This window comes from Camellia sinensis, chromosome 7 (genome assembly GCF_055761805.1).
Source record: "Camellia sinensis isolate YWXY chromosome 7, ASM5576180v1, whole genome shotgun sequence".
NCBI lineage: Eukaryota > Viridiplantae > Streptophyta > Magnoliopsida > Ericales > Theaceae > Camellia > Camellia sinensis.
Genome location: NC_138967.1, coordinates 73,924,118 through 73,943,603, shown reverse-complemented (window position 1 = coordinate 73,943,603; position 19,486 = coordinate 73,924,118).

Sequence of the window (19,486 nt, the reverse complement as noted above, 5' to 3'; positions counted from 1 at the left end):
CTCCTTTGTAGTCCTCTTTATTAGCGTTCATGCTTTAGGACCTTTGCATGCTATACTTGTGTTTGTTTGAATGGTTTGGCACCATTTCTTATCTTATTTTAGTGCACTTCGTGTTGTTACACTTCTGCATTTATCACTTTTTGAGCACTCTTGAGAGTTGTGCTCTTAGGCCTCTTTGATGGGCCATTGCATGTGCATGCTTGTATATGCTTCATGTGCCTTAATTTTATCACCATTGGCCACTGATTTGGGCATGACTGAGGTCTACCCCCTTTTGGTTTAAATCCATTTAGCATGTTTGTTTACATGTTGTTCGCATTCTTATTGTCCATTGCATTAAGTATGCCATCTTACATTGCATTGTGCATGCCATGTGATTATTTGCATCGTGTATGCCAAGTTGTTTCTTTGCATTGAGTATACATGTTCCTAACATTGATAAGTTGCCCTTGTAGCATTGCATTGTACATGCATGCATTTGCATTGTTCACATGTCATTAGCTTTGTTAAGTTGATCATGTCACATTGCATTGAGTATGCTAAGTTGTTGTTTGCATTAAGCTTGCCTTGTTGTGTTGCATTGTGTTTGGAATAGGTGTTAGTCTAAACACGAGAAACGAGGGACGTTTCATACTTAAAGTGATGAAATGTGCCTCAATTCTCGGTCGCCGACGCTCTTGATCATACATGATAGAGTTTTAGGCTTTATGTGTTTACTTGTGCATTCATTTTCATATTGAATTGTGCAACTTCGCCTCTCGGCCATCATGCATTGAAATGCGCGATTGGTGGCTCGAGAGTCGAGAACCTCACTCCCTTGAGTTCATGACACGATAGGGAAGGTGGTTGTGCACACATATCTTGCAAATACATTGCCATGCCCCTTTCTTGCTCTCTGTTGCAGAAAACTGGAGTTTGGCTGTCACGACCCAAACCCGCCCCTAAAAGTTTGGTCCATGACCGGCCTGTACATAGGCCTCAAAACAGAATTTTAGAATAATATTTAATCACATACGGGGCCTTAATCGGAAGCAATATCAATAAAAGACAACATCCATTGAGCTTGTGCATACACGATGGCTTACCTAGATTTAAGCATTTAAATACATTTCCAGATATACATATACAATCACAGAATTTATATAGATCTCACACATACTTACATAAGACTTACTAATTTATATGACTCCCAACAATAATTTAAGGCCTCCATGTGGAGACATACCCCAGGTGACTTGGTAGACAGGCGAACCTCGGTACAACTCTAGTGTCAATCCCCGATGGCTCACCTACAGAAATATACATAAAACAGAATGAGCAAAGCTCAGTGAATAATAGCACTCAAACAATTTAATAATTAGACTTGAATTGTAATATTTATAACGTATATAAGTGCAGAGGTCATATAATTACTTTTGTCTTGTAAACATTTTCAGAACGGTGTTGGGCCCAGTCTTCAAACATTCAAATAGAGTGGCTTTAAGCCCAGAATGTAGAACGGCCTTAGGCTTAACGGAGTTACAGATTAGCCATAGGCTCACAGATTCCATAGATTGGCCATAGGCCTTACAAATTCCACAGATTAGCCCCCGGCCTAGATATAACAGATTGGCCACCGGCCCATATAACAGATTCATATGCATATTCATAATCATTTTCATGCTTAGATTTTGCATATAATCATACGTGGTACATCCATAGCGTTAACAAATCCGATGACCCATGAAAGGACCTGATGACCCAGTTCATGTATGTATGGACCCAAGAGGTGTCTCGCACGGATTCTAGAGGTGACTTGCATTGCAGCACTTAGTTCCGTACAGCACTTTGTTCCATACCAGAAATCATTAGGTCTTAAAGACCGAATAATTCATATCATGACATAGCATAGCCGGAGTGGGTAAACAGAACAGATTAATCCCAGATTCATGAGAATACCGTTACACAATTGTCACAAGGATTTCCCCATGGTTTATTACAGGTCGACATAGTTGTCTTGTATATAACAGAATGTTAATAATAACTATTAACCATAGGCACAAGTATCACTATAGTACGGTTCTCAGGGACAGAACAATTCATATCATAACGGCCTCGGGCCCATCATTAGCAAAATAGAATGACTCTAGATATGCAAAGCTATCATTGCTCTATGATGCACACATGTTCCATTTGTTCACCATGACTCAATAAAGTTAACTTGCAAGTAACAGAACGTTAATTTTAATTACTAATGGTAAGAAAAACGTACTACTACAGTATTATTACTCACAGTGGTAGGTCTCTGATAGCGGTGAAACGATGTCCTCATCTTAACCTACAAATACAATGCACATAACAGATTATGAGAATAAAACCAATCTCTTTTTATTCCTTACTCAATAGCTATGGTGGTTCTAGACTCATTAGTCCTCCATAGGGTATAATCCATGCCTCATAAGATAGGAGGAAACGATAGGAGAAAGGTTCAGACGAAGAAACGGTATAAACCCAGTAAATAGAAAGTGAGCAGTCGTCACTAATTTGGGTATAACTATTTTTGTACTTAGAATTTGGGAGTGAGACCACCACCATTGGAAACTAGACTTCCGGGGCTTAACTTTAGGCTCAAGAATCACTCAAAACGGAGTCCGGATGCAAAAGATATGCTTGTTCAAAGTTACAAGATATAAGTTGAAACAGGGTTGGCCGCACATGCGCCCAATTGGACCGCTCGTGCCGCCCAATTGGAGAGCGGAGAACCCGGCCGCTCGTGCGCCCAAAGAGCAGAATGAAACCCTTCCTTTTTCTTCATGCTCCGCTCGTGCGTTGCCCATGGCCGCTCGTGCGGTCTGGGCAAAAACCAGTCCGAAAATAGCTCTTTTTTTGCTCCAACACTTGGTTTTTCCCATTTTCAAGCTTGGTTCTAAACATAACTCACTCAAAAACATGTAAAATTTCCTAATAACATGATAAACTCAAATCAACCAAGTATAATCTCATCTCAAATAAATCAATCTTTGCATCAAGTTAGGAATCCAAGTCTCATCTTTTCCATATATTCAAACTTCCATAATATATGCTCAAAATTATGCAAATACATCTTACCCATGATTGATTCTCACATTAAATATTGTTATTCTATAAATCATTCTTAAGATTGAACCCACATCAAACAAATTAAAGGAAATCAAGGTTCAATTCCTTGAATTCAACCCAATCCACTCATAACCCAACACACTTTTTCATATATTCATATCAAACTTCCAAGTTAATCTTTGATCTCATGTAATAGATGAATTATCTACAAAGATGATAGTTAAAGCCCCATACCTTCAACCTTTCCTTTTTCCCTCTGGTCTCTTTAATCTTCCAAGCTTTAAGGTGGATCTTCTCTCTTTAATTCCCTTTAACCATCCATGAATGTTGAGCTTTCTTAAAGAATTTGTCTCTCCCTCTCTCCCTCTCTCTTTCACGGTTTTCTCTCTTTCTACCTTAGATCTTTTTGACTCAAATATCTTGAGTTCCCAACTCACGTAACATGTCTCCATATATATAAATATACACACACTTAAGCTTTTCACAACAAGGAGGGCCAAACACGCCCTTACGAATCGCACAAAATCGAATTTCAATTAAACTTCCCAAGTGACTCTAAAAATTATGCTGATCATAAATATGTCCTATGTTCCGGTTTCTGAAGCCTCTACGGCCTTCAATTTTGCAGTACAAAATTAACCACCCAAACGTGCATTAACGAATCAGACAAATTAGAATTCCAATTAATTTTCCCAAATAGTTCTAAAAATTCCTATTAACATACCCAAGTACTCAATTTTGATTTCTGAACCCGTAAAGGTCGTCAATTTCAGTTTTAAAGTCATAACTCAACAGATAGTTCTTCAATTCCAATAGATATAATTAACTTAAAACACATTATCCCCTAGATAAATAAGGATGACTTCTTATACGCATTTTGGGGTCGTTACATTGGCAGCAACAACTGGTCGGCCAACCAGAAAAACTAGCTGGCTGACCACTTTTTCTGGTTTTCAGTAACAAAAAGTGGTCGGCCACTGGCTGGAGAGACCAACAACTGGTCGGCCACCCTCCCACAGGTTCCCAAGGTGGAGTTTCAGCTTTCTGGAGCTTTATGCAGTGTTCTAGAAACAATTGAAAACAGAGGCAAATCGGGGCATCACATTGGATTTCTGAACGAGGCGAGCGAACATGCATCCAGCCTTCTCCCTCTGAGAACTTTGCCACTGTTTTATTGCTTTCCTTAGCTGCCACGCTTAGATAGCTAGCTTATGCTTTGGTTTGTACTTTAATAGTTAAATGCATTTAGCTATTTCAATTTGTTCTGTAATAATTAGTTAACTAGGATTAGTTAATTAGTTTGTTTTGTAATAATTAGTTTAATTAGCTTAGATTAGTTAGTTAGTTTCTTATTCGATCCCTCCGTCGAGAGGGCGCAATGTTGTAATGAGCGTGTGTGTGTGTGATGCATGTCTTCCAACCCCCATTTCTTTCTCCTTTTTACTTAACCACTTACGATGGTTAGTTTTAGGGCATATTTCGTTTAGCATACCTTATGCTTGCATGCGTGCATCCATTCATCTGTCTTGCATGCACCGGGCTTGGTGCATCATACTAACTGCATTGTATTTCAATACCTATTTGAATACATGTAACAAGTTACATTTCACATGACATTCTAGGTAGCCGAGCCTATCTTAGTTACATTTTCGCATGTGTTGCATTAGCCATCTTAACATGAACTAGGATCATGCATGATTTCTAACTAGTTCTCTATTTTGACTTGGAGTACACTGTGAGTGTTTACGCTTTAGCATACTGCATGTGTGTCATTGACTGCCATGAAAGCATGCTTGCCATGAGGCTAACTGCTTGCTTGATATAACTGCCTGAATGCCTGTGGATGAAGGTTGGATTACTTGAATTGGAATAATTCATTAAAATTCGTGTTTTAGCCTACTTGCGAGTAGCAAACTTCAAACCGTTTTCAAACAAACGAACATGCAATGGTTTGTTCCAACTTAGGCGATCTAGTCTATACTTGTTTGTTGTGCCCATAACATAGTAATTCTAGGTTAATAAACGGAATAAGAACACGTGATTTCAAAAACTAGATATCATGCTTAGTACAGGCCGATCTTTGATCGAGCGAGCGGGGGTGCTCATTTCATGACCTTCCCCTCTCGTACCTAAGTTCCCGAGCCGAGGCAACTTTGGTGATGACGGACACGTGGCCTTAGGCATGAGTCAAGGTTTCCTAAATTTCCCCAAAATAAAATATTTGGGTGGCGACTCTGTATCTGGCAAAGCAGTCCATGTTTGACATTTCTTTATAAAAATCAGTTTTCCAAAAACGATTTGTCGGATTTGGACTCTTTGGTGATTTATCGGTCTCACATCGTACATTGTGAGATTAGATTCAGAACCGCGACATTTGAGTCTGAACTGTAGTAGCTCGGAACAAAACGAGGTCCGCGCCCATCATCATCGCGCACGCAGATATCGAAGGGTTCCCAGGAGCACGTCTAGACAACCTATGTAAAGAAAATGAATAAGGTCGCTTGGGCTCAGCCGAACGTTATGCTGAGTCTATTGTGTCAAGAGTCGTCACACGTCAATTCATGGTGTTTTGACGACCCTTGAAGCGTCTTTACTTCTCCCTTTGAGTTCTCTCCATGATAAAAAGAAGGGGTTGGTGTTGATTCATTGCATTCATTGATTTTTGTCCAAATTGTGGCTGAAATCATCAAGCAAGCAACTTGCTCATTGAGGTTTTGGAAACGACTCCATCCTTCTTTTGAGGCTTTCCATGACGGAGAAGTGTAAGAGGGACAAACTGAGCTTAGAAAATTCAGTCTGCACTGTTTTCAGCTCAAAACACAAAAACAAAGTTTTGCATGAAATTAGGGCACAACCGGCCCTATTTGGGCCCAGTCGGGCTTCATTGGGGCCCGGTCGGGCCCCAATGTTTGGTAAACAAAGTGTTCTGCAGAAACCAGGGGACAGTGGCTGAAGGTGAAACAGGACAAATTCCAAGGAAGGAAAACAGAGTTGCTTCTGAAAACCGTTGCATGCATGCCATCCTTACACTTTTTAGTTCTATCAAATGTTGTAAATTAATGCTCTCATTATCATTGTAATTAAATATAATTAGCATTATTGTAATGATTGTGAATGTTTATTGTTGAGTAAGTTAGATAGTTAGTTTTATTGTGTACCCTTGTTGTAATAAATTAGGTAGCTAGCTTATTTCTTATTATTAGTCTTGTTGAGAGGGCATGGAAGCACTCTTTTGATGTTTTTGTGTTAAGCCTCGGGCTATTTTTGTTTGGGAATGTAGACTTTCATTTTTTGTGTATTCAAGGACACTCCTTGAAAAGATGTTTCCTTTTTGGCTCTTCCTTTACATTATCTCTTGTCTTTTGAACTATGATTATTTTGTTAATAGATGTAAACAAACACATGATGTAATCACTAGAATAGTTCAAGGGAGAAGAGATAGTTTTGAACTTTTATGAATGTTTATATGGATTGATTCTCTCTCTCTTCTAAATTTTTTACACCCAAGTGAGCATAATTGTTTAAGGTAACTTAATTTCTAGAGCGTTACAATTTGGTATCAAAGCTAACCTGGTTTGTATACCTAGAGCTCATGGGATGTGGCTTATGTCACAATGGGTTCTCATGTTAGGATGAAACGTTAGTACATTATGCATTGGTGTGTTTATGTGACTATGTGGGTATGGGGTCAAGTTTCTAAGATATGATTTGCATCCATAACTCTTATCGAAGTCCCTATGGAAAGGCACTTGATCAATGTTTTTTCCCTTTGGAAGTCCTTGGGTGTTGTGGAACGAGTCAGTATCTAGGAGAATGATCCATGTGTGCTCTATGTGTTTATGTGGATTGCTTTATGCTTGATGAATAGATGGATAGGGTTGTGACTATTTGAGTGTGACGCGTGGGTTGGCGTGTGGGTACGCATGTGGGTACATGAACTGTGAGTTAATTCCTTTCTCTCTTACTTTATATAGGATGTCTGGACATGGTAGAGGCTGTGGTAGACCTCGCCGAGGTGGTCGTGGTATTTCAGCCCAACAAGATCTTCTTCCCAAAGAAGAAGGGGTAGGACAAAACAACGTGGCCGCTCCTCCGGCCGCAGATGCGATGGGGCCACTAGCACCAGAAATGGTTGGGGCTCTTCAAGAGTCCATGGACATACTCCAAGCTAACAAAGCGGCAAGGACAATAAAGGGAGAAACTCGAACCTCCTTCTTGAAGAAGGAATTCTTTCACTCCAACCTTGCCGAGTTTAGTTGCGGGCCCGATCCCATGAAGGCAGATGAATGGTTTGAACAAATTGTTAAGTTCTTTGAGATCTTGGACATCCATGATGGAGAGCTCCAAGTAGCATTGGCGGCTTATCAACTCAAAGGGGAGGTTGGGCAATGGTGAAAATCTATTAAGATGAGGGTTAACCACACTTGGGAGGCATTTATCCATGCCTTCCAGGAAAAGTTTTTGCCTCCCACGGCTAGGGAGAGGTTGATGAAACAATTCGAGTAGCTTAGATAGCTTGATACATCGGTGGCAAAATTTGAAGCCACTTTTACCAGTTTGGCATTCTTTGCACCCGAGCTTGTAGCAACCGAGGAGCGTCGATGCTTGGAGTTTAAGAAGAGATTGAGGCCCAAGATTTTGATGAAGGTGATGGGTAACATGTATAGAGAGTATGATAGGCTGGTTGAGGCCGTGGCACATGTAGAAATCATGCTAAAGGTTGAGGAATCGAAGTTGAAACATAAGAGGTCAGGCTATGCAGAATCCAAAGATGACACGGGATTCTCTAAGAAGTCTAGGGATTCTTCTTCTTCCTTCCAGTCTTTACCCCAACAAACCAAGTCTTTGGGGTCTGTTTCTATGAGGAGTTCAGGGAATATTGATTACTTTACTAAGTGGGTGGAAGCACAGTCATATTCGGTGTTAAAGGCATCGCACATAGCGAAGTTTATCAGAAACAACATCATCTGTAGGTATGAGGTTCTAAATGAGATGTCTCAGACAACAGTTCGCATTTCAAAGGAGAAGTAATTGAGCTACTCAAGAAATATAATGTGGCCTCCTACAAGTCATCAACCTATAGGCCACAGACCAATGGAGCTGTTGAAGCAGTAAACAAGAATATCAAAAATATCCTACAAAAGATAGTAGAAACTTATAAGGACTGGCCAGATAAGATATCTTTCGCATTATGGGGCAATAGGACATCGATCCGAATGTTTATTGGGGCAACTCCCTAGTCTTTGGTCTATGGAATGGAAACAGTATTACCGATTCAGATAGAGGTGCCTTCACTGAGAATCATGGCTGAATGTCAGACAGCAGAAGCTGATTAGTAATAGAATCGATTTGAAAAGCTGATGTTATTTGATGAAAGAAAACTAAAGGCCTTATACCATGTGCAGGGGTACCAGCGTAGGATTGCTCGAGCATTCAACGAGAAGATTGAGTCCAAAAATCTGAATGAGGGAGATATAGTGTTAAAGGACAACCGAGCTCCAATTTGCGATCCTAGGGGCAAGTTCAAACGCAATTGGACTGGTCCTTACATCATCAAGTCAATTTGGTTAGGAGGAGCGGTTATTCTGATGGATCTGGATGGACTGGAAAAAGGAAAATAAATAAATAAAATGGAGCGCCCAAGGTTAAAAACCTGAAAGGGTGGCTTTGGAAAAAATTAGAACACAAAATGAGAGAGTAAATACTCGACTGAACCCTAACAGTGAACTACATAAGGCCTAATTCCCATCCTTGGGATACGTAGGCAACTTCATTCCTAAGTTCGACCCCAACCATTTTCGACTCGGTTGTTCTGTCCATGATTGATCGATTCATTTTGCTCAAGATCCAGATCTGGTTATCTAAGCCTCCTTTTCTGTAATAAATATGGTTGTAAGAGAGATCCGATTGGCAATACAATAGTGGAAAGAGTGCAGAGAGTCCTATTTGGGAGTTAATTCGAAATTGTGTATCTTCGAGGGTTGATTTCAGGTAAGTTAAGTAGTGACCATTTGCGAAAATATGTTTTGGTGTTTTTAACAAAATTGACCAATTTTCTCAAACATCTCTTTGCAAAATAGACCTTTCATCGGACATGAGGGGAATATTTTCAATACCCACAGTCTTTCTTACATGATTTCAAAACAAAAGTGGAATAAAAATGCTTATCCAAACTCCCATGATAGTTAAAGAATTTTACATCATAAAACTAAGGTCAAAGCAATAAACTAAGGGCATAGTTGAGTCAAGTCTGTAGTCCTCTCCCAGTAGCATTAAAAGATTCCGCTATCAAGGATGTGCCCACCTGTGCCTCCTCCTTAAGCCAAAACAAGCACTCACTGGAAAGAGCGTGACCTAAGTCATCAGTAGAAGCCGGGAGCTCCCTCATCCTCTAGGTAGTTGCATATCGAGAAAGGTTCCTAGCCCAAAGTATAAATGAAGTTGGATTCTCGATCCGTTCAGCAGGGCGAATCTGATCATGTCCAAACTAGGGTCTGAATTGGAAAGAAAAATAAAAGACACAATGTGTCAGGCTAATCAATTGAACACCTGGTTGACGGAATATACTGTATGTCATTTGAGGCAAGTTTAGCAAAGGGCAACGCCAAGCAATGTCCGTTGCAGACCTGCTGCACATCCAATCGCACCATAGGCCCTCAAAAAGAAAATCTACTATCTAGGCTCAGAAGAAATAGTTCCTAGATAAGTATCGAGCACAGGGAGCCACTACTTTAAGTTTATCCATCAACCATACCTGGGGATGGATGAAAAATAAGAGAGATTAAAGAATAGAGAGATGTACATTGAGTGGGAAAAGTGAGAAAGGGTTTTGAGGAAAAATCGAGTGATGAGGGCTAGAGTGATGTAAGAAATATAAAGTACGACAGGGTGAAAAACATTACCTGAGAGAGCAGTGGACTCCTTGCAAATCGGGAGGTCTTCCGTCTACGGAATGCATCCAATCCCAGCAAAGTCTCGACTAACACTAATCCCATGCAGCTCTGACCATCTCAGAGTAATTGGAACACCTCAACGAGCCTGATGTTCACCGATAGGGGCAAGCAAGTAATGTGAAAGTAGGCACATGCAAATCGCATGTTGACGGTGCCCTCCTCAAACAGGGTCACTCCTATCTCCAATGATGGGAAATTAGTGAATTAATTTGGACACATCCAAACCCTCATCTTAAGCCAAGGATCAAGCCTCATTCGGAATTAGATCACACATCCGAGCTAAGGCTTGAGCATGGCCAAAATTGGGCTGAGGCATGATTTCTTCATCTCGGGATAGCTCCATCAATGCCCAAAATTCCTCAATAGTTGGACAGAGCTCTTGCACACCAAAGTGGAATACATACATAATCAAATCCCAGCAAAGAATCGCCACCTTGAGGAAAGGAAGATGGAGTGGGGTTTAACTCAGAGGAAAAAAAGAATTTAGGCCAAATCCCACAAAATTCACTTTATCAGCACCGTCCAAAGAGGCTATCCAAAACCCTGGAGCCTGGCTATAGTTGGAACCTCTATTTTTTGAAGAAAATCCTCAGTTTTTCCACTTCTGGGTGAAGAAGTAGTCACGAAACACCTTTTAAAGGGATAAGGTCGCATGAGTGCTTGACAGCTGTATCCCACTGTCTAGTCCGAACCATCGATCGGCCGGCCACTTTTGGCTCAGTCGAACAAATTTGTGGTCGACTGACCCCTAGAATTGCAAAAACAATGTAGTTTTGCAGTTTGGCTTGTAGATTTTGTTTCAGGTCTTGTTTTGAATCCTTTCCATCCCAATAGGAGCAAATAGGTGTGTTAAGGTTATTTTTGTTGTGTTATGCATTTATCGAGTTGTATTTTGTGTTTTGGTCAGTCATAGGCTTAATGTCAGATTCAGAACTCGTCCAAATACAACCATTCTCAATTTTAATTTCAAAATAAAAGGTGTTATATACTTGAGTGCAGTGCCATGCATGTCTAGATATCCGAGATAGTCTAAAAACAAGAGTATTTCTTTACTTCCCGGTCAAAAAGGTGTTACAAAGTTTTTACAAAAACCTATCTGAAGCTATACATGATTTTCTAAACTACAAAGAAAAAGAAATATACAAAAAGAGACATGCAAAAAAGAAGAGAATCAGGGTCGGCTCGCCCTCTTTTTTTCCTCCTTGCCAGTGGAACCCCAGTGTCATCTCTGCCAGCATCACTACCCTTGGCTTCAGAAACTGTCTCATCCTCAACCTCATCTCTGCTATCACTACCAGAGCCACTTGTGCTCCCACTGTCGCTGTCATCATCCTCGGAGCCACTGCCCTCCTTTTTCTCCCCATTGCCATCGGCTTCACTACCCTTCGAATGCTCGATATCAATGCTCACATCTCCCTTGCTATCCTCAGACGTCTCATCAATAGCGAGGTCCTCATCCCTAGCAGTAGGAGTCCTCTCTAAAGAGAAAGAACTCTCTACTACCTAGGCGCTTCTGCCCCTACCTCTTCCAAGGGCACTTCTACCACGGACTCTATCAAGGCCTCTCTCTTGAGCTGGGGGATGTCCTACTCCCCTCCCGGCTGCCGCAGAAGGCATCATTAGTACCATCGAGTTGAAATGAGGGGTTGACAAGAAACAAAATATCAGACTAGAAGAGTACAGGGATGAAGATAGTTTAACAAATCATATCAAAACAAAAGTATGGGACAGACAGTATAGAATGAGTCAGAATGGGATACTTGGGCACCTTTGCCTCTGCCTCTACCTCTGCCTTTGCCTCTGCCTCTGAAGAAGAAGAACTCTCTACTACCTGGGCACCTCTACCTCTGCCTCTTTTTTGCCACGGCCTCTATCAGTGCCTCTCCCTTGAACTAGAGGATGTCCTGCTCCCCTTTCAACTGCCAAAGGAGGCATCACTGGTACTGCATTGAGTTGAAATGAAGGGTTGATAAGAAATAGAATGTTAGAGTAGAAGAGTACATGGATGAAGACAGTTTAACAAAGCATATCGAAACAAAAGTACGGGACAGACAATACAGAATGAGTTAGAATGGGATACCTGAACTCCAGCTAAGGCAAGGGCATACTCCCTCCTCTACATCATGTGAACTAAGGACTCAATCACCTCCAAGCATCACTTGGTGTAGGCCGTAGGAGGCTACAAACAAAAATGAAAGCTTGTGAAAAGCAAGAGTAAAGCAGAATAAAGTAGAATGAACCAGTATAGAGGTATGTGAGAAAGCTAGGGAAAGGATAAGATCTACCTATCTCATATTCGGAGCGAGAGTGAACACCCGATCATCAGGAAGCTCTAAAGGAACCTCCCTAAGGGTGCCACTCAGCCTCATACATGTAATCAAGAATGGGAGTGCTAGAAAGCCGGTGGCGGGGTCGATCGCCGGAGAAGCAACTACAGCATCTCCTAACACTCGAGCAATGTCTGAATTGATAAGAGGCATGATATGGGACTGGAAGAAGGAAACATAATTCTGAGGCACATGGAATAGATCTACATCGTTACCCAGGATTCAGCATACTGCTCACTCTCGGCTTGAGGCATGGCCACCCAGGGGTGCCAGTTAACCTGCATGCATGAGAAAGCACAATTAGAAGTCTAAATGAAGAGATGAAAGAATGATAAGATGGATCAAAATCAGTATGAGTTATAAATGCTTACCCAGGCGGGGGTCACGATGTTAAAGAAGTAGTGGAAATGGGTGAAACTGTGGGACTGGCGATCTCGAGACATGAGGGCCTTACCGAAGTACAGAGACTGGAGCTTGAGATCAAGGTTTACCAATCGGACACTATGGGATAGGTGCAGCTGTCACTCTCGAAGAAGCACTTCCAGAGTAACCCTTGGCCGAAACTGTAATGCCCCCAAAGTGCGTATAGAAAGTTATCCTTATTTAATTAGGGGTTAATGTGCTTGCTATTGGAATTGAAGAACTATCCGTTGGGTTATGTCTTTGAAACTGGACTTGGTGACTTTTACCAAACAATCTGGAATTTTTCCCTCCGCTCGAGCGGAGTAGTTGGCGCTCGAGCGTCCTTTTGGGGTTTCCAGTAAAATTTGCAGGCGGACTGAAATTCTGGAAGAGGTGATTTTCCGCTCGAGCGTATAAGTGGGCGCTCGAGCGGGTCGCCCGAGCGGGTCGCCTGTTTAAGTTTGATTCTGAGACACGTGGACTCATTTTTGATGTTTTTCTTAGTGTGTTTGGAATGTTCTTACCTTATTTTGGGGTATTGATTGAGATGATAATATGATGGTAAAGCAAGATTGGACCAAAAACTTTAATTTGAATAATTCGTTTATGACCAACCGTCACTCTTTTGCCCTTTTCTTGTTCCACACTTGGAATTTGGATGTGAGATTAGAACCATTGTAAAGCTTATTTTCGGGGTTTAAATTTTGGCACAAGAACGACCTAAAACAGAGTCCGGATGGGGGAGTTATACCTGTTTGAAGTTTTGAAATCTGTGCTGGGAGCAGGTCCGCTCGAGCGGGAATAGCGGGTTTTTCGGGACAGCAGCTTTAAAAACGGGATTTTGGATCATTTCTCATATTTTTCTTCTTCCCTCTTCCTTCCTCTTTGCCTAAGTCCGAAACCTTAGCCCCAAATCCTTGAATTCCTTTACTTTGCTCACGATCCACCATGGTTTTTGGCATCAAGGATAGAGAACAAGGGAGGATCGATGTTTTTACCCGATTAGAACTTGGATTTGTGAAGGCTTCTTCTCAAGCTTACTTCTTTGCTTGATTATTGAGGTAAGGGTTTGAATACTCTTCAATACTTATATCCATAGATAGATTTGTGACATTTTATTATCTAAATACAAAATTTCCATATTTAGAGCATGTAGTGTATAGTATGAGATTTGGCGTTTTATGGTTTGAAGATGTTGGGAGTTAATTAATGGGTTAAAATGGTGAATTATGAGTCCTAGGTGTATAATCAATGGAAAAGTTGGAATAAAAAGTGTTGGGTTAATAAGTTTGATTATTTCTTGAAATCTCCATATTTTCTTGAAACCCTATGTTGATTAAAGATGATAACCAAAGATTTAACCCAAATTGAAAGTAGAATAATGAAATTGAGGTATTGAATTATGTATATACAAGTTTAATTGGAATTTGGTGATACTTGGAAATTATGTTAAGAATTTGCGAATGAACTTTGTTATGAGCACTGTGAATCATGTCTTAATGAGAAAGGAGATTGGGGGGAAGGGTTTGTTGATGATGTGGATGATGTAAACTTGGCTACGGAATATTGAATTGAGTCTTAGCAATTTAATTTGAATTATGTGGAATTATATTTGGTAGTATTGAGTTGAATAATGTTAAATAGTGTGGATTATATTGGATAGTGATAATTATGTGGGGTTATGTCGATTATGTCGAATTGTGTTAAATGTTGTTGAATTGAATTGTGTAGGGTTATCTGCAGGGACGGACCTAGCATCTAAACACTGTGAGTAGTAGTACGCTTTACCACCGCTAATGCTTGCCATTAGTATTCTGTTAATTCCGTTACTTATGTATGTAAATGATTCAAGGAAGATAAATGTTATATGTATATAAATGATTCAAGGAAGATAAATGTTATAGGTATATAAATGATTCAAGGAAGATAAATGTTATATGTATGTAAATGATTCAAGGAAGATAAATGTTATATGTATATAAATGGTTCAAGGAAGATAAATGTTATATGTTTATGTAAATGATTCAAGGAAGGTACATAAGTAAGAGAAAGAATGAAACAACCCTCCTATGATTCTGGAATTCTGTAAGACTCTGAAATAAGTTTGCTATGATAATGTTTGGGCTAAATGCCAACAAGTTTAATGCCAATACATGTAAGAGCTAAAGGCCAACAAGTCTAAATAATCAAGAAATGCTCTAGTTATGATATGTTACGTTTGAATTAATGAATTCATGATATCCTTAGTACATGGCCCATACCCGGGAGTAATAATACCGTGGTTTAAATAATTAAGTTACAAGTGTATGTATGTTACAAGTTCAAGTATATTATAAGTATAAGCATGTTACAAGTTCACGTATGTTATAAATTTAAGTATGTTACAAGTTTGAGTACGATACAAGCTTAAGTATGTTACAAGCTATGTTACAAGTTTACGTATGTACAAGTTCAAGTGTGTTTCAGGTATGTTTCAAGTATGTTACGAGTTCACGTATGTTTCAGATATGTTTCAAGTATATGTTACAAGGGCTTCATGCCACTTTCAAGGGCTTCATGCCATTTTCAAGGGCTTTAATGCCAATATGCTTACAAGGGCTTCATGCCATTTTCAAGGGCTTTAATGCCAATATGTTTACAAGGGCTTCATGCCACTTTCAAGGGCTTCATGCCATTTTCAAGGGCTTTAATGCCAATATGTTTACAAGGGCTTCATGCCATTTTCAAGGGCTTTATGCCACTTTCAAGGGCTTCAATGCCAACAAGTTTCAAAGGCCTTAGTGCCATATGTTACAAGGGCTTTATGCCACAAGTTACAAGGGCCTCGTGCCACACGTTTCAAGGGCCTCGTGCCACCACGTTTCAAAGGCTTTATAGCCATTATGTTTATGTTGCAGGATTGGGCCTAAGGCCATATGAAATGAAAACAGGAACAGACTAACTACATGATCTTTGCATTTATTTATGCATTGTTATGTACTATGTTTAAATTGTGCATTTACGTATCATACTATTCACTGAGCCCGGCTCACCCTCTGTTATGTCCGTTTCTGTAGGTCACCAATCAGGCGGTCAGTCCTAGCCAAGACGTCACTTCCTTTTTGTCAACCTCCATATGTTCAGGCACTGTTTAAGTCATTTAATTTCTTAAGCTGTCAAGATGTTGGTTTGCTTATGAGTGTCCATCTAAGGTTGTTGTATATACCTTTCATGTTTGTTTTTGTATACGCCCGACTTTAGGGCTGGAACTGTAAATGTGTATGTACATACTCTAGGATATAGTTGGGACTTTATTTATCCGGTATAATGCATGTGATGAATGAGATCCTGGCATGTAGGAGTAGCTCAATGGAATTTAATTGTTCATTATTATTTATCTATTTATTTTTGTGCTTCCGATAAGGCCCCGTATGTTATATTACCAGGATACATGTCCGTCTCTAAAGAGGTCATGACCAAACTTTTAGGGGCGGGTTTGGGGCGTGACAGGTGGTATCAGAGCACGAGTTGCTATCTCACACACGACTCCATTGAGCTTTAGGATGTTGTAGACACCCCATTTTTGACCGACCTTAAGACTCAGACGTCACCGATTGAGCGCCTGGTGATGTTGCATAATGTGCTCATTCAGAAGTTTCAGAGTTGCGGCCGTGAGCCCTGCCTCTGGACTTCCAAACCCTCTTTTGTACCTAGCCTCGGTTTGCGAACCAGGCTCGTTTTTCTCAGTTCCTTTTCCTGAGGAAAGAGAGAGGTCCCGTAAACCATCTCTCAATGTCCGCAGGCTACATTTTGTGGTCGTAGGCCATTTTGCCCATTTCGGGGTCCGGTTTCCGGTTTTTCGGGACCGTTGGCCGTGTGCCTCGGTTCGGGACCGCCTAACCATCTCCGTTTGTTCTGATTTTTGGCATACTCCTTATTTGCTCCCTTTTGAGGGACACTGGGGTCTAAGAAACCCACTTCGTGGCCGAACGCCACTTTCGGTGCTTAACAGCCCATTTTCGGGACCTCGAACTGCGCGTTTTGGCCCCCGAACATTCGTTTTGCAACGGTTTTCGTTCATTTTTGGCAGGTACCTCTGTTTTATCACTGGGAAGGTCACTGAAGGGTGGGAGGCCAGTAATTGTTGCAGTAACCAGTTATACATCCTCCGACGCCCTCTGGCGCCCGTTTTTCACACTTCCGGGCTAATGTTGAACACCTTGGGCCCATTTTCTTGAACTTTGAACCACATATTTGTGATGTACACACATGGGAGGACCCTAAAAGTTGGTGGCCAGCCATTAATGTTACTTGACCCTTTTGACCCCCTCCTTCCGGGCTAATGTTGAACACCTTGGGCCCATTTTCTTGAACTTTGAACCACATATTTGTGATGTACACACATGAGAGGACCCTAAAAGTTGGTGGCCGGCCAGTAATTCTACCTGACCCTTTTGAACCCCTCTTTCCGAGCTAATGTTGAACACCCTCGAGCCACTTTCTTGGACTTTTAACCACAGGGTTGTGTTGTACACACATAGGAGGGCACCATCAATTGGTGGCCGGCCACTAAATCAGCTTGACCCTTTTGACCCCTAGCCGGCCGGCTAGAGGATGTGGCCGGCCGGCCACCTGCAGCAAAGATACCTGGCCGGCCGAGATCCTTGCACTGTTCCCTTTACAGCTGTAGGGCTTTATCCCCCAGAAAATATCTTTATCCGGGGGATATTTTGTGGGGGAAAGTTTGTCTCCTTTTCCCCCACCTTTACACCCCCTTTTTGGCCCTTATAACCAGCTGGTGGTATCTTATGTTGGGGTTAGAAAAAATTGTCTTGAAGCTTCCATAGACAAATCCCTCTCTATCCCTCTCATTTCCTAAAAAAATTCCAAGTCCCTAATCACCATTTCTTCTACACCACCAAGCTCTACCATCCCCACTTCATTTCCAGCAACAAGGAGGACTTCTCAAAGGCTAAAGGAGCTGCAAATTGGTCCAAGAAGCAACAAAAGCTTTAGTCTTCAAGGGTGAGTGACATTTCTCCTCTTTGACCCTTTTTCTTGATCCATTTGTAAGCCCCATATGCTTATTGTTTCAAGCTCCGGCCCTAACTGAAAGGGGCCTTCTTTTGAGCTCATTTTCACTTTTCATTAAGGGCTCAACCCTGTTTGAGCCCTCCATGATGCACTTGCTTCATTGATCCTCTTATATGTCATAATCTTGCATGCTATTTTTGGCCCATGAGTAATCTGTTTTTGAGCATGATGTAATCTGTGAATGTGCTTATTTTGGGCCTTTCTTCAACATTGTTGAAGGGCCCCTCACCATTTGATGCCTCCATGTGCCACTTGTAGTTATATCCCTTATTTGGCCCCATTTTTGCATAAATTGGCAGCCCCCTTTGCTTTTGTTTTTGGCCATTTTACAGTTCTGTAAATAGTCTTATTTTGGCCTATACTTCATGTTTCATTAACATTTTTTTTCTGTTTGGTGATTATTTTGTATACTTCATGTTATAGCACCTTTTGAGCCTCAATCTTGTGTCTTTTTTTTAGCATGTTTGTATATTGATTTGAGGTTTTCCATATACTGTAAACATTCATATTTTTGGTCCCTCTTCAATGTTGTAGAAGGAAATTTTTCAGTTTGGATTTTGCGTATATCACTTGTTTCATTACCCCTCTTTTGGCCCCTATTCTTGCATGCCATTTTTGCCCTACCTATGCTTGCTGTTTGGCCATGTTTATAACTGTGAAAGTGCCTTTTTTGGGACTGCCTAGATTCTGTCTTTGCATTACATGTCCATATTGTGCATGTTTGGCATAGCTATAGGCCATTTCGGGTGCCTAGATTCGCATTTCGGGACAATTTCATGCATTTGGTGTCATTTCGCCTCATTTCGGGACTGTCTTACCCCATATTTCATTGCTGAAATTCTATTAGAATGATTGCTTTCCATTTCTATGTCATTGCATCGCATTCTGTCATTGCCTCGGTTTGCGTGCCCGTGTGCACGCATTTCGAGGCACTTCATTTTCATCTACCGGCATCCTATGTGAGTGTGGCTGAGGCTCTCTCATGTTGGTATAAGCCCATATCATGTTTTCATGCCTTTGTTCGCATTTTTGCATTGCCTCGGTTTGCGTGCCCGTGTACACGCATTTCGAGGCACTTCATTTTCATCTACCGGCATCCTATGTGAGTGTGGCTGAGGCTCTCTCATGTTGGTATAAGCCCATATCATGTTTTCATGCCTTTGTTCGCATTTTTGCATTGCCTCGGTTTGCGTGCCCGTGTGCACGCATTTCGAGGCACTTCATTTTCATCTACCGGCATCCTATGTGAGTGTGGCTGAGGCTCTCTCATGTTGGTATAAGCCCATATCATGTTTTCATGTCATTGTTCGCATTTTTGCATTGCCTCGGTTTGCGTGCCCGTGTGCACGCATTTCGAGACACTTCATTTTCATCTACCGGCATCCTATGTGAGTGTGGCTGAGGCTCTCTCATGTTGGTATAAGCCCATATCATGTTTTCATGCCATTGTTCGCATTTTTGCATTGCCTCGGTTTGCGTGCCCGTGTGCACGCATTTCGAGGCACTTCATTTTTATCCGCCGGCATCTTATGTGAGTGTGGCTGAGGCTCTCTCATGTTAGTATAAGTCCATGTTGCATTTTTCATGTCATTGCATCGCATTCTATCATTGCCTCGGTTCGCGTGCCCGTGTGCACGCATTTCGAGGCACTTC